The 14,352-nt window shown below is 47.2% G+C and overlaps 1 long non-coding RNA gene across 1 annotated transcript in view; it reads left to right on the top strand.

The window, feature by feature from the left end:
* The window catches only part of LOC144161950 (uncharacterized), a 115,433-nt gene that overhangs the window by 73,401 nt on the left and 27,680 nt on the right, over positions 1-14,352 (top strand). Inside the window, exon 6 of the long non-coding RNA XR_013320539.1 lies at positions 5,369-5,460. This is a non-coding gene — a long non-coding RNA (uncharacterized LOC144161950). The remainder of the gene's footprint in view (positions 1-5,368; positions 5,461-14,352) is intronic.

The following is a 14,352-nucleotide window of genomic DNA, read 5'->3' on the forward strand; positions in this document are numbered from 1 at the left end:
TGGGAGCTTCTTTTTTTTATTGCAAGTGTTAATCATTGCCTCATCATGTGCTGTATCAGTAGCATCTTAACGTAGTTTGAATGAGTCAAGGATATAAGGCGCGTTCGCAGCATTTGATTCTGTCTCGGTTTTGTGGCGCAGTGGGAAGAGCACCATGTACCTCGCGTTCCGCCCACAGGGTCGTGGGATCGAAACTGGGCGCCGCTAACTATTATTTCCATATACTACTAAGTAAGCTTCGGAAATACTGGGAGAAAAAAATGCCCGCCAGGTGGGATCCGAACCCACGGCCTCCAGAATACCGTTCTGGTGCGATAACCACTACGCTACCGCCGGGGCGATTTTCCCCTCCACTTTCTGGGGTATTTACGTTAAGGTATTTTTGTTTCCTGTGCTAGGGGGTGGTAGCCAGCGCCACGCAGACTACTCGGGGTGAAGGGGACCTTCTTTTTAACCCCCGGGCCGTGACTCGAGTGTCTAGGGCATGTCAAGAGTGGTCATCCAGCGTTGAACCCTCTTAAGCTTCCTATGGCACCAAGACTGCCAGAACAGAGGCCCTCGCTATGCATTTAGCGAATCAGAATAGGAAATGAGGGGCTCGCGAACAGAATACCGAAATAAGAGTTGGCAGTCAAGAAAACCTCGGATAGCAAAGGGGAGGATGTGGTAGGTCATTGAAACATTCGCTACATGCATAGCGAGGGCCTCTGTTCTGGCAGTGTTGGTGCCATAGGAAGCTTAAGAGGGTTCAACGCTGGATGACCACTCTTGAGATGTCGTAGACACTCGAGTCACGGCCCGGGAATCAAAAAGAAGGTCCCCTTCGCCCCGAGTAGTCTGAGTGGTGCTGGCTACCACCCCCGAGCACAGGAAACAAAAGTACCTTACCATAAATACCCCAGAAAGTGGGGGGAAAATCGCCCCGCCGGTAGCGTAGTGATTATCGCACCAGACCGGTATTCTGGAGGTCGTGGGTTCGGATCACACCTGGCGGGCATTTTATCTCCACTTTCTTTCTTTCCAAATTATATATATATATATATATATATATATATATATATATATATATATATATATATATATATATATATATACAGTCGAACCTCGTTATATCGAACACGGGTATATCGAATTATTGCTTATATCGAACCATTGTCAGTTTTTTAAAAGAATTACATGCATTTTTAATTTTCTGTATCGAACTCGGTCGGTTAAGAAATGGATATATCGAACTCAGCGCCGGCCGAAAGCGCGCGCTCCGGAGACAGGCGGCAGGCTTTCCCGCAACGCAGGGGAGAATAGCGCTGGCGCAGCAGGCGTTTGCGACTCAAACGCATGCCTGAGGCGCTGGTAGCGCCATTCAGGCTAGGCGGCATACGCAGTTGGCTGACTCAGGCTCAGCCGGTTCACCAGTTGGATCAGTCGTTGTTCACCAGCTTCAGTCATCGTCTTGCCTTGTTTCAGTCGTATAAGCTCAAGCCTCAACGCCTTAACGAACTCTTCAGCGTCGTGCGTGGTTTAAACTAGCGGACACTGTTCGCGCAGTTACGTGACTGTGTTTGCAAGGCGCTGTGTCAGCCGCGTGCGGCGTAGTGATGGTCAACTCGAAGAAACAGTCAACGCTGCTGCAGTTTTTTTCCCCTGGGAATAAATAGTTCACTTTAACGCTTCATGTGAGTAGTCATTCTTGTCGATGCCTTTTTAGTGATTGAATCGCGCTGCATTTTGACGCGTTTTTGATCAAATTTTATATATCGAATTTCGGTTATATCGAACTATTTCACGGTTCGCGCACTGTTCGGTATAACGAGGTTTGACTGTATATATATATATATATATATATATATATACAGGATAAAATGGTTGACTCACGATTAAAAACACTGGTCCTCCAGTCGAAACGTCAGTAAACCACTGTTTTTGTTTTTAATCGTGAGTCAACCATTTTCTGAACCATTTCTTCTGGCTCCTCGAGAAGTTTCTTCTACTGCGTATATATATTATTACGTGTCGGCAGGACGAATGACAGGAACAACGGTTGAATGTGAAGTCATATATTTACACGATGGCGTCCATCACAGCCCCCCAGAAAGCCACTCCACCACGCACACAACTTCGTCCTCTTCGTCTTCTCTTCGTGACATGGCCCCCTCGTCGATGCGTCGACCGTCCCGGTCGAGGGCGCAGTGGATGGGCGAGTACGCGAAATGAAAAATGAGATGATTATAAACTGTGAGGAAGTCCATGCCACCACGAATGAAGGGGATGAGCCCGATGCACGACTACCCACGAACAGTGATTCCTGCCAATGCAGCTTAAACGCCGAAGGTCCTTGGGGATGCGCCGGTGTACAGGGCGGGGGAGCGGAATCGTCGTCAGTTCAGGTCACATCGGGTTTCTTCTCGGCTGGTCGCGGCGGCTCGTCGGCTGGGGACACGGGGAAGGGACGTGGACGTGTTCATGAAGCTCCGGGGCTGATGCAAGCCGACGCAATCCAGGAACCCTCAGGAAAATGCCTCAGGAGCAGGCGCGGGAAACGCTTGAGTGTCGGTATGGGGGTACCCCGCACGGTCCACCAAAATGTTGTTACGAGGCAAATGCGGAATATTTACCCGCTGTGCATAAAAGCGATCTATTCTCAAAGTAGGAGGCGTATAGACCGAAGCCGAGGATACCAGCGGAGCTCGAGCCTGTCTGTCTCTAGGTGACTTCTTCGTCTTCGCTTCCGCTTGCCTTGCGTGACCCACTGATGTGGCACGTACCCATTAATGAAATGTATGATGGATGGATTGTCCACCAGGTGTTCCAGTGCATTGCCAAGTGAATTGTTAAAGGGGCCCTGAAAGGCGTTTTGAGCACACTAAATTGACTAGCGCAATCGTTAGATTGGGTCATCAACATCATGTGTGCCAAGTATTACTCTTTTACGCGCAGCGGAAAGCTCACACTTTTGTTGCAAAGTTTGTCGCTTTTTTGTCACCCTTCCCTTCGTGTTTTTGGACGCCGCCATCTTCACATGTCTACGTCATCAATTCCCAAATGTTCGTCATGAGCTAGACATCCTGCTATTGGGCGGCATTTTCACGCACTTCCGGCAAAGAGATGAGTCGTCTGCTCAGCGTCGGCTCGCCGGCTGATCTGCCAGCGGAGTGCCGGAGTGCTTGGACATTTTACGACAAACGAAACAAGTGTAAACAAACGCTTAACCGTTTGTATTGAATGCAACAGGGCCATAACACGACATGAATATTCTCTTACTTGAGTACGTTCCATAAAGAAAGCGTTGAAGCCCCGTGGCACTTCTTTCTTGCAATCGCAGAGAACGCCCTGAGCCGAATGCCCGGGTTGGACGCATACATTTTATTCAACTTCCAATCAATCCAGAGATGCGTTTCGAACGAACACAACGTCACAACATGCGTTGCAAGTCCGAACCGCGATTGACAGACGATGGGTTGCCTCCTCCTACCCCTCGTAAATTCGGCACTCACCTCGCGCGCGGTTTGCAGGGACGAACAGCAAGTCACTTAACTCTGGCGCACAAGCCGAGATGGCTTTTAGCCACGCACACTGCACATACCCCATGCGAGGTTGAGTCGTACGCCGCTTGAGAAAGATAATCCAGACCATGGGAAGCACTATCCACCCGCAGAAGCACAACGTCGCATTTCATCGCGAAACAAAGGCGTCCACAACACACACACCATCGCCTCCTGTAATGCCAAACGCATCTCGCACTTCCAAATGGGAGTGAGTAGTATGCCTGCAGTGCCCATATGCCGCGAGGTGGGGCCCCAAGCTGAACCGGGATCACGCAACCGTAACTGACTTCTAGAGCGGTTTGTGCCTTGTTGCCAGGGCAACCGATGTTTGATATTGTCAAAGAAATGGTGCTTGCTCCAGCGCTAGAAAGCTCAGAGCCGCAGCGGAGCATGTTTTGCCAACGTTGCTGCTCTCCACCGCGCGTCGCCCCAAGCTGAACTGGCGTTTTGTGCGCGGGTTCTGTGTCGGTTTAAAATGTCTTTTTCACATGCCGCCGGCAGGAATTACCACCGCCACAAAATAAGACCCGGCACCAGCGGGGCCACATCTGATACGGCGCTTTGTGGATAAGCAGTGCGCGGTGCATCCATGCCAGTGAGCGCAAGATCCTCCCCGTGCGGCTGCGAGTTCGCCGCCGATAAAAAGTCGCGTGCCGCCGATAGCAAAGTTCTGCAGCAACGTACACCGCGAAAGGGCAAGGCCAGGCCACCGCACACATGGGGCGAGATTTTTCGTTCGCTTTTCCAGCCTTGAGCGGGGCGCGGGATTCATGGTGTCAACAAAGCTTGCCCGTAGCAGACGGCTGTGTGAGCAGCGCAATAGCGGAAGTACGTCACCGCCGAGGAGCGCAGCATCATGGGAGGGAAGGGTCGCTCGCCGTCAACAGCGGAGAGTAAGTTGAAAGGAGGAGGAAACGCGGCGCGACGATAATGCGCGGTTTTTGATTTACGATTTCTCAGCTAATACTCATCGCTTCAACAAAATTCTTGCGGGGGGAGATTTCTAATACATTGCTTTCTTTGGTTACATGTACATCCACGCAATGGCGGAAGGTATTTCAGGACCCCTTTAAGAGGGCCGTGGCAAGATATATATATATATATATATGTATATATATATGCAGAAAGATAGGTCAGCAGTCTACAACGCCAAAGGAGGCATGAGGGTGCGGTTAGGCTCTTGTCTTTTTTTTTTACTACGGTTAATGAACTAAACATTTGTTTTTAAATATACGAGCCCCTCATTTCCTTACTATATTATTCTGCGAAAGCCTAGCGAGGGTCTCGGTTCTGGCAGCCTTGATGCCTAGGTAGCATAAGAGGGCTTCCCGCCAGTTACCCGCTCATGACAGGCTGTAGACGTTGGAGTCACGCCCCGGGGGTTGAAAAGAAGGTCCCCTTCTCCCCGTGTAGTCAGAGTGGCGCTGGCTACCACCCTCAAGTGTCAGATACACTTCTAGTAAATATAAATAGCCCAGAAAGTGAAGGAGAACACAGTCGCCCAGATAGCCGAATTGGTAAGGCATTCGACATGTAATCGAAAGGCGTGGGTTCGGTCCCCACTCTGGGCGCGTGTTTTTCTTTCTTTCTTCTGTATATTAAAAAAATGTTTAGTTCATTAACCGTAGTAAAAAAAAAGAGCCTAACCGCACCTTCATGCCTCCTTTGGCGTTGTAGACTGCTGACCTATCTTTCTGCATTTCCTCAACAAGCCCCTCATTTCCTTACTATATATATATATGTGTGTGTGTGTGTGTGTGGGTAGTGTGAATATGTGCACTGTTACGGTTATGCTAATATGACCCATAATCGGTATTTTTCCACAGGGCCAGCCTATCACTACAAGGCACGGTTGGTGTTTCCTCTCACATGAACGTGTATCCGGAAGGTACAGATCAGATATATACCACAATTCAAGGTAATGCGTGTGTTCTTCTGGAACTCTTGTAGAAAAAGTGTACATAAACGTTTAAGTGTAACAATGCCAGCAGCGCTGTCTATAAGGTATAATCAATAGTATCCTATTCTTTAAAGCAGTCAGCATTGTCCTTTACTCTTCTATACTTTCCAGAATACTGAACATTTATGCAGACGGGACCTAAGAATCATTTTCTACGCTAACCTGGAAAGGTACACATAATGAAACCTAGAAGCGAGAGCTCGACGGAACGAAACCAACGTAACGAGAGACTAGCAGTCCCAGAAAATACAGAAATACGATGTGGGAGTTTCACGTGGTCTATGCACAGGGACGTTGTTCAGGAGATTGAAGGCGCGGGCTACGCAGGAGTCTCCGGAAGTAACAGCCAAAGCTAAGGGCTGCAGATGCTAACGAAGCAAGAGGCAAGCAGGGAAGATAGAGTGGTACTGTCAGTGGAAGAATAGAGGAACTGACGAAAGGCTTAAGGAACGACAGGAACTCCCGGCCTGCCCCCGATCGTCCAGCACGCTGGGGAGTCCATCTCCACAGCCCACTTATTCCTCATCCTCGTCTCACTTCCCTTTTTTTTTATATTAGCCCGATAACCGCATTGTTGTATTAAATCATGTAGCCGCCTAAAAGAGGAGGTCGCGCGGGGGCCTTCTCTCTTCTACAAGGCTTTGGACGGCGTGTGTGTGCGGACTTTCCCAACGCAGAAAACGCTTCATGATTTCCTGCTTTATCCGTTCACCCAACACAAACATGCTGCCCGCATCATTGAAATTCCTCGACGATGTGGACAACATAGTTTCGCCGGATAGGGAGAGCCGGCGAGGCGGCGCCGCCGGCCCGTACAGGGCTCGTCGTAGCTTGCGCCGCAAATCGGCTAGCCGTTGCTTGCTTGGCATGGCTTAGAGTGACTCTTACCGCGTCTAAGGCTTGACAAAAATATTACAGAGTCGAATGAAAAAAGCGATTCTTGTTCAGCTTTATTTTTTTTAATATTATCGTAATGTTGATCAAAACTTGCATGCGTAATTTTTATATAACATTAATAAAAATCAGAATAGTAAGAGAAAAAAAATAAATGTTTTTCTTTATCGTAGAGGTACAAAGTACATGACGGATCAGCTTAAGCCAAACAGGATTGTGAAGCCGAACCCGGAAGCCAGTGTCAGTACGTCATAAATTACAGCAGGAAACGAAAAGAAAAACCGAAAGTAAAGAAAGAGGAGGGCGAAATAAAAGCAGAACAGAGAAACAACATTAACAAAAAAGGAAAACGACCAGAAACAGTCAAGCAGTGTTTAATGCATATCTGCAAAAGAAAAAAAAAACACACGGTCGCTCAACTTCAGGAAAGTTTTTCCTTAAATAAAATTTGAGAGCATGTGTCGATGAAATTGATTGATTGAAGGGTTTAACGCACCGCCGCAACTCAGGCGATGAGGCGCGCCGCAGGGGAGGGCTCTGGATTAATTTTGACCACCTGGGGATCTTGAACGTGCGCCCAAATCTCGTACACACGGGCGTTTTTGCTTTTCTCCTCCACCAGAAAAGCGGGCACCACGGCCAGGTAGCGATCCTGCGACCTCGTGCTCTGCAGCGCAACGCCTTAGCAACTGAGCCACGACATCGGGGGTCAGTGTATCGGGATCGGGATCATAATATTTAGGATCATAATATTTCCACACAAAACGTCTAAATCACGTGTAACGTCGGAGTATGTGAAACAAAGGATGATTTCTGAGTCGTCTCGTTGGCACAAAACGAAACAAAAATTACTATCCCAAAAATGGCGGCAATAACAGTGTGGAAAAATAATTCATAAAAAGAATGCAATTGCAAACCAGAAAGCATGCTAGTACCTCCGCGAATGTTGATATTGTATTCTTCATTTTGTAGCAGCGTTATCGTGATACATTTCATTTTCGCGCGCCAAGTGAAAGAACAATGAAAAATATCGTGATTACACAACTGAACACACTGTAACCAAGTGCATCTACGATAATCATACGTACTGGTGAAAGGAGGACGGAACGGCTGTTAGATATAGTACATGAGAAACCTCCGAGATTATTGCAGAACATAGATAGGTGACTTCCATGTCATATCAGAGTCAAACATAATTGCTAAGTACTTTGCATTGGGTGATGGTAGAAGCGCAGGGCATTGACAATTGATACATTGTAAACCATGAAGAATAAGGGGTAGGTTATGATGAATATCCTTGTGAGTATTGTAAAAACAAACAAGGTTGGTTTTTTGCTTATTTATAGTAATAGAGTTATCGAAACCCTATCCATGACAGGCGAAGTATCTACGTATAACATTGCAGCTGATTTGCTGTAAGCGGAGTGCTTGCAAGAAGAACAATGTCATTGGCATACTGAAATACTTGGCAAACGGATGTACAATTCGATAACTCATTTACATAGACATTGAACAATATTGTTGATAGTACGTATCCTCGTGGGACACCACATTTTAGAAGGACTTCCGAACTAATCTGATCACCGATCTCGACTACCTGTGAACGATTAAAGAAATAGATAATATTTTGTTAAAAGGACCCCGAAATCCTTGTAGGAATAGTATGCGCAGGAGTATTGTGGTGGTAACAGAATCAAACCCTTTGCTTGCATAGAAAAAAAAGAGTCATCACTACCGTTTTGTTTTCTGAGCCAGAGAAGATCAAAACAGATAATTGTTCCAAATCTACAACACTGTAAACGTACACAATGTACAAAAACGTTTCTGCGGTATTGCAGCCGCCCCTTCCTATAGGGGCGATTTCCCGTGCAGGCTGGGTGAACTTCCCAAGCGTTGTAGTCCCACACAAGGGCCGAGTGCCAGGCAGGGAAGTCGCTGGGGGCTATTTTACCGGTAGATGCCCTGCGCCACCAAGGCACACGAATGCACATGGTGCATTCGTGTGGCGGCTACGATGGACGCTCAACTCGCAACCGCCTGTGGCAGGAGATGCCGCCAGACTCTTTCACCCCCGGCAACAGCGCAACGCGGCATCATGGCCAGGGTTCCCGCCAGATGGACAAGGGTCAGGGGCCCCTCGCAAGGGTAAAGGCAGCGTTCCAGACGTTAATTTCCATTTCAGGGTTCCGCACTCGACACCTGTACCGTTAAAGAAACCGGTGGGTGCCCGGCGGTGCCAGGATTCGAGGCCAGTACCTCCCGCGGACGAGGCGAGTGCTGTACCTCTGAGCCATCGCAGCGATGGCTCAGAGGTACAGCATTCAGAGGCTGTGAGGGTCGTTTAAAGCAAAGGTTTAAACGACCCCCTCAACAGTTGCCCTGGGACGTCCCTTGAATGTACACATGTGGCTCTACAAAGAGTTTAACCAAAGAGTCTACCAGCCATTCCCTGGAATTCGCGGGGGCGTCGTCCCGAACGCAGCAGCGTTCTGCACGACCAGGCTACAACGGCGGGCGCCGCCGCTGTAGCCCGGCCGTGCGTCGGCGGAGAGAAAACGGAGAAACTCGTTTTTGAAAGGGGGAGACAGCGGAACCTAGCCATCCTTATGTGCTAGCTCGGGGCTACATCACCGCGCGACAGAAGCGCAGACACCGAAACTATTTGGCACGTGAGCGTAGTGATTCTCATTTACACCGATTGAATCCAGTTATTTTAGTAAGTTCGAGAATTGCGACAAAGCTGAATGGTCTTTTTATAATCGCCATTTGTCAGATCCAATGACCTCTTTCGCATCTTGTAATAGCTCTTAACACGCAACCGAATTGGTATTCACCAATTTAGAAAAAAAGTACAATTCGTGGCAAGCATTTCGCAAAGGTAGAGTTTCTCTAGCGGCCAGATGTCTGTGTGTGGTCTCTACATTTTGTTTTCCCGCCCTCCTTAACGCATCCTTGCCGCACGGCCACCTACTTCAGCCTTGTGCGTGTTACTCAGCAGGTGCTGTCGAACAAGTTAATCAAGCCATCCAAAGGAGGCGCGCAATGGAGGCGAATGCTGTGCCAAAACATGCCCAAAACAACCACCGGTAAAGCCGACGACAAAGCCGTCCCGCCGACCCGTCCGGCGGTGGGCGCGGTCACCTGCGTGCAGGGAAGGATCGGTAATAGCGCCCTATCACTGCGCCAACTACACTGTGCTCCGTGCGTGGAAAGCGCCCTCCGCCTTCCCAGCAGCGTTAGGAGTTTCTTGTTCCGCACGCCACGAAGGAACCGTTGGCAGGTAGAGGTAGAAAGCTTTACTTTAAAAACGGTGTGCTTGAAAGCCAGTTCCTTGCAAGAGGCAATACTGCTCTCGAAGCAGACTCAACCTGAAAAGGAGGCCAAATACAAAAGTGGTTTCTCCGACTTTCTCGGCGCCTTGCGCAGCCTTAAAAAATCCGACTTCTGGACTATCATCAACAAGGATGGGAAAGCTCTCTTTTTGGATTTGGCACTTCATTGTTTGGCACTTCACGCGCAGTTTGTTCGTCGGACCTCCGCGTAGAAGTATTTTTTGGTGAAACCCACTGAAAAAATAAGGTGACGTGTTTTTTTCTGATTAGTTGTGCAACCTCAGAGATTTGAAATCAGTGCTACAAATGTTTGAAGAGTTTCAGAAGAGTATCTGCATTAACCCTTCTGAGAAGATGCGTAATCTTCTACAGTTGGCAGCAACGTTACTGGACGAAGTGAGTGACGAACATGTTCCGGTCAAATTGCAGAATTGCGTCGGGAGGTGCTAAATTGTGTGAGAAGCCAATTTAACTTGTAAACTCCGCTAACCGATATCCCCAAGATATTTTGGGTTTTGCCAGCCACATTGTTTAGAAATTGAGGAAAGAGCATGAACGGGTTGTAATCCCAACGATAAATGAATTGCACCTAAAACCGCTTTTTGATTACAAGGCGGGCTCCATCACAGGTACTGCTGCTTGTTCATCAAAACTTCCCAAAACAGCTCACGTCTTTACAATCCAGAGCCTCCTTTCTTGACACAAATAGATGCACATCTTATCCGTGGCAAGATTGATGCCAGGGGGCTGCATGAGTTTCTTCGGAAGCTTATTATTCATCTGGAGGCATCTGGTTTCAAGATCATAGCCCTGATAAAAGACGATAACTTCATAAACCGAAAAGGTATCTCGTTATTTCAAAAGCCTCCAAGTTTCATCATTGGGCGCCAGCATCCTGCTGATCCATCACTGCCTTTGTTTTTGTAGTAGGCCCGGTTCACTTACCCAAGGGCATTAAGATAACTGGCGCAACCAGCGCAACATTGAGAAGTCCTTGTACTTCCCTGACCCGAAAAGTACTGACGCTCCACGAGAAAGCCTCGCAGCGCACTTTAAAGTGTTGTGTCAGCTGCACGAAGCGCCAATACTCGCCTTAAAAGCACTGAACCCCTGAAACATGGAGGTACAAAATGGTATGCTAGCGCGGAAGATTTCTAACTCGTGCAATGTGTTTCACTCCAGCACGCTAAGGAAACATCCGTATACATTGACACTATTTTAAAGTTGTAGAATGTATGAATCTAAACACACCAAGAAAATGACAGCAACTTCGAGATGACTTCCAAGGCCCAATAACGTCGTCCTGTTGTCCTCAGCTCGAATTCCTCAGCACTGTAGTTCAGTGGCTTCACCACTGAGCCAGTGTCAAATATGATAATGACTGTCTGGAGGGTGAAACACATTCTTTAGCCATACTGCTCACGCCTTGCACGAACTGGCCATGCATGGTTTCGAAGAACTTCATTTCACTTACGTCATCTTGGGGAAGGTTCAAACCAAGAGTTTCAAGCTTTGAGAAGTTTCAAGCTTTGAGGATCGGTTCCGTAATTACCAGCAGTTGTCAGGAGCAAACCACTGTGTGTCCATCATGCAAATACGTGAGTCAGACACAAAACGGCGTTTGGAAAAAAGTTCTAGATTTCTCAGAATTGGACAGTTGAACCTGCTGCCAGCATCAAGTGTTTTGAAGGTTGATGTGCATTCCTTGCAGTGTCAATTTTCTGTCTTCGTGACAGATTCTGCTGTTGAGGCAAACGCTTCGAGGTTAGGAGCGGTAACTTATGTTCCTGCCTACTGTACCTACGCAGCTATGAAGAAGCTAACACGGACATCGTGTAAGGTAAACTTTGTTCTGAAAGATGTAGACGTAGATAACGAGAAAATGTAATAATCGCAAATACGTCTACACGCGGTCTGAAGCTCTCATGAGCCGCTGTCATAAATGTTGTGCTGTTTTCAGAAATTGTCGTGAACAAGTTCAGGGCTTTAGAACATTCCACAGTTTCTCAGTCTTCTTAGGCAGAAGGATGCCCTTGTCGGGCTTGTATTTTAAGCCACTGGAGCATTTAAGACTCCAATACGCGTGATTTTTTTCACACAGCAGAGGAAGTGATAAAGCTTCTCTTGAGTGCTGCAGTGAACGCTCTGTAACATAATTTGGGCCATCGATAAAGGGAGAAATTGTGCCATGCCAAGAATGAAGAAAAACTACATTTTTTGAAGGCTTCAGAAATGCCACTCTTTGGTTACTTGAGTTTGTGTAGCCTAAGTTTTGGATAGCATTATGTATACTTTCCTCCGCCGTTTTGCTTCAATGTCTTGTTTAATTTATGAACGAAGTATTTTGTTTGTGGATGTGTCTTCTTCAATAAACGAACCTTGAAATAAATTTTCAAGAGGAAATAAATAATTAACGTACGTTTTTGTTCTGGTTTATGCTCAAATTGGTTTGTGTTCATGAAATGAGCATATTATGGGCCTCCAAAATGTTCGTTTGCTGTTCAGCTCCCAAGAAGGAGGTTGTGAAGAGGAACACTGCCCATCAGTTATACGGAAATGGTCCAATAGCGTACAGGGGAAAAGGGTGCTGGCCAGGTGCTTTGAGAACATATACACAATGGATGCAGGCAATGAACGAGTATAAAAGAGTATCGCTTTTTTATTATGGCTTTCAATATGAGCAATCAGCAGGCACCATTTTTTCTCTAGCAGCTCTACATGTTATGCAGTGAAAGGAAAGGAAAAAAATGACTCCTCACGGTTGGTACCTGGAAGACGGGAGTTTTTCGAAGCCATAATGGTTTGGACCCGCTCTGGTTGTGCCTGTGGGCGTCCTACTGTTTATGGGTTTGAATACAAGGCGTGGATACAATGTGTTTTGCTTACGATCGGATATCAAGCATGCTGTTGCATGGAACCAAAACCGAAACTGGTCTGAATAACTCTTTTCTTGCACATCGTCCGATCACATCCGAAGCCGAATACACGTCACTAACCTACTTGTTGCCCTCTGTCAGCCGTTTACATAAAAAACGGCTTTAGCGAACGGATAAACAAGCAAAAGTGTGATTATTTGAGTCGGTCTATGCCCTGCAAAACGAAAGAGAAGTTTCGAATTCAAAGAACCCTTTTAAATGATCGCGCCTGGAATACCGTGGTTTTTCGCTTGTGTGTCGTATAAAAACAAACGCAGACAGGAAAAAGGGCCTATACCTCACGAATTCATTGGCATAATTGTTTGATGATTAAACCTCGTTCGTGCGCCGGCCTTCAGCTCAGAACTACCGTAAATTCGAATAACTGACCTGTGTATTTAGACTCTAAGCGAATGACGAAGAAATGCCGATGGACTGCGCATTCATTTACAACAAAAAATGCCTCTCAGCCCAACGTTCATACCCTGAATGCTTATCTACGGCCGGCAAAGCTCCGCTGGAAGTCCTCCCTGGGCGTAATTCTTCCGCGTTTTATCTTTTGTGGTCACTCATTGAAAGAGGGTGTTCGTCGGGGTCAAACGTCGGTGTAACATTCTGTAAGCTGTGCGTCCATCATGGATGTCGGCTTCGTGGGAAATGCTTAATAGGCCCGAGAATACTACAGCGCCCTGTGAGATGCCAATGAGTGGGAGATTGAGGGTGCCTTGCAGCAAAAGCGCTCGAACATCTTCTTTGCAACTGCCCCCACGACATCTATCACCTTACCAGACAGTGGGAACTGGCCCGTCCCGCTGGGCAGCTCCGATCTGTGTATCCCAGGGAGAGTCACGGCGATGGGTGCCGCATTTCACCGGTACGGTGGTCACCACACCCCGAAAAGGTTCCTGTAAGAGCTCCGTAGAATGTTTATCTCTCCCTCTCTATCTTTCTCTCTGTGCTTCGTGGAACGTCGGGTAGGGTCCTTGTTAGCGCCACTGCACAATCGGGCGGTTAGCAGTCGCGATGTGTGGCTCCGTCAAGCGAAATATGTCGCCGGCAATAAATGTTCGCCGTTGTCTGCGCCTCCCTTCTGCTATCGTTTAAACGGCAAGGTTACATTAACTTGAAGCATGAAGTACACTGTAGCAATATTCCACGCAGTGAGCAGCCCGGTGCACGTTTGCGACGCGAACGTAATTCACTTCACCTACATTCCCGACTCAAGGGTTCTTGCGAAAGTGCATAATTTTGACTTAAAATCGACGCTGTTAGAACAGAAATTCGGGCTTTTCTAGCGCACATGTGCTCAGCAAAACGTTCAGCACACAAGAATTTACATTATTATGTCTCTCCCTAAATGTTTGTTAAAAGATGTTTTTAGAGGATCCACCACTTCACGTAGCAACTGTTAGCATTCGTGATTTCTAAATCTTAGCGAGTTGAAAGTACTAGAGCGATAACATTTTCGCCATGGTGGCAGTTTACATGTTAATAGGCAACAGTTGGTGCAAGATCTAGATTTTCATTCGAGGTACAGTAGTGGACTGATATAGGTTAACTATTTTTTAACTTTACTGTTAAAATACACTTTGCTATAAGCAGTTTAAAGTGCCTTCGACTGGCAATAATAGGTATAGCCATGACTGTAGCGAAACAGGACCAGCGTCTGGCTTCCGATGTGGTGATCGAGTAGATTAGCGAGGCAGTGC

Source organism: Haemaphysalis longicornis, unplaced genomic scaffold, assembly GCF_048455015.1.
Source record: "Haemaphysalis longicornis isolate Haplotype H1 unplaced genomic scaffold, Haemaphysalis longicornis Haplotype H1 scaffold_12, whole genome shotgun sequence".
Taxonomy (NCBI): Eukaryota; Metazoa; Arthropoda; class Arachnida; order Ixodida; family Ixodidae; genus Haemaphysalis; species Haemaphysalis longicornis.